Below are 2,192 nucleotides of genomic sequence, written 5' to 3' on the forward strand. Positions count from 1 at the left end.
TTACTCTTGAGGGAGGCAGCTCTACGCCAAGTGCCATGCAGTTCATCTAACTTGCGGAAAGCACTTTCAGTCCAAATGCAGAAACGGCCCACATGCCCTCCAGGAGCAAGTTCCAGAATGTTCAGTTTGCTTACATTAAGCAGAGTAATTCCAGGGATGTTTCTGAAGGCTTTGATGATACCGTTGCCCTCATTATAGATGATACAAGGTTCTCTGCACTGGATAGGAGGACGGTTTCTCATTTTGCCCTTGCCAGCCCTCATTCACTGAGAGGCATAGACCTTTTTTTTAATATCATTCCAGGCCTTAAGTTTCTTAAGAAGCAAAACAGCCTCCTTGGTTTTCTTGTAGCCTTCAACTTTATCTTCAACCACCAAAGGAAGTTCAGGAACTTCCTCAGTACGGTGACCTTTAGACATGACCAATGCTGGTAAGGCTGAGTCAGCAAGGGCAGAGCAGATGGCATATTGTTTCTGTGTTGTGTTTACTCTGCGGTGCCAATGGCACCAGGTTTTGGTTAGTGCAAACATGTGGCCCCCACGACACATATTTCCAAAAGCACCCTGGCCAGAACGATGAGTTCCACCACTTCGGACTCTGGGAATTTGAGCCACAGCTCTGCCAGTACCCCAGGACTTGGCACTGGTTTTATGATCTGCCAATTCACTGACAGCATAGGGCTGTCCGTTGTTTTTGCGCAAGTTGGTGTGAACAAAATTCACAATATCTGGTCAAATGGGAGTCTTGAACACAGCAGGAAAAGTGACATTTTTGCCAGATGTTTCCCCCTTTTCAGAGTACACAGATATCAGGGGACAAGCACACACCATGGCGGGGAGAGGAGAAGGCCACACTCCTGAGCGCCTATTTCTTACAGAAAACTGTGAAAGACCCAAAAGATGAAAGAAAAAAATAAATTTAAAAGTTAAAAACAGAATCCATTTTTGGAAATTGAAAATTAATGACCAAAATGTAAGCTTCTTGGAGGCTGAAACCATATCTGGTAGAGGATATAAGAAAACTATTGTGATACAAGGGAATGTAATAGCTGCTATAATAAATGTTACAAACAAAATATTTTTTAATTCAAAGAACATGAGATTAATTTTAGACAGGCAAATGAAAAAGATTTTTCAAAAGAGGTAGTATTGAGCTAGGATTGGAAATTGGATGAGGGTTATCATTCTGAATTCTCATGTTTCATTCAGAAGACATTTCTGCAAAGAGATGTTTCTTATGCCTATTATATTTTTAATTATACTTATGATTTGCTCTTCTTATTCTTGTTTTTCCCCCAGGGTTAAGATTTTATTCACTTAATCCTGGCTGGTGGTCAGTAGTTTGAAGCGTTGTCCTATACACCAAGAAGGTTGTTTGATTCCCTATCAGGCAAATACCTAGGTTGCTAGTTCAATCCCCAGTCCATATGAGGAATGTATGGGTGGGTGGCAACCGACCCAGGTTTCTCTCTCACTCCAAAGTCTCTCTCTCTCTCTCTCTCTCTCTCTCTCTCTCACAACACAGTCCCCTTGCTTCCCATTTTGATATTTTCTCTCTCTCTTTCTCTCTCTCTCTCTCTTTCTCTTCTTTCCCTTCCTCTCTTAAATCAATAAAAGCATATCCTCAAGACATGATTAAATAATAATGACAATAATAAGCCTTATGCATTTCTAACTTTTAAAAAAGGGTTTTATTTCACCTAACTAGAAAGTCAGACTTACCATATCAGATCTGGAAATAGTCAGAATTATCATATCAGACCAGGAATGGTTGAATACACTTGTTGATGGTAAAATATTCAGAATACAGAAATTTGGATGTGCCTTCCTCACCAATTCTATGACAGCATTTTATGCATTTAAAAAGGTCCATTTGTATAGTTTGACCTGACCACTCATATGAGGAACTGTGAAATTATTTACTACTAGAGGGCCGGTGCATGAAAATTCATGCACTGGAGGGGGTCCCTCAGCCCAGCCTGCCCCTTCTCACAGTCCGGGAGCTCTCAGGGGCCGGAAGTGACCTGGCGATCAGGGGAAGGCAACGCCCCATCACACTTCTGCTACTGCCACTGCCAGCAACGCAAGCCTTGGCCGGCCCTGATTACCAGAGCCTCAGGTGGCCCTGGGCGGCTGGGCAGCTACCATCCGAGGCTTGCCTGGGCCTCGGGCCAGCCCTGGGCGGCTGAGAGG

At 43.2% G+C, this 2,192-nt stretch overlaps 1 pseudogene; it reads right to left on the bottom strand.

The window, feature by feature from the left end:
• Positions 1-852, bottom strand: part of LOC102774691 — a 1,069-nt pseudogene extending 217 nt beyond the window's left edge.
• Between the last annotated feature and the right edge of the window lie 1,340 nt (positions 853-2,192).

The sequence above is a fragment of the Myotis davidii genome, unplaced genomic scaffold, assembly GCF_000327345.1.
Source record: "Myotis davidii unplaced genomic scaffold, ASM32734v1 scaffold2040, whole genome shotgun sequence".
NCBI lineage: Eukaryota > Metazoa > Chordata > Mammalia > Chiroptera > Vespertilionidae > Myotis > Myotis davidii.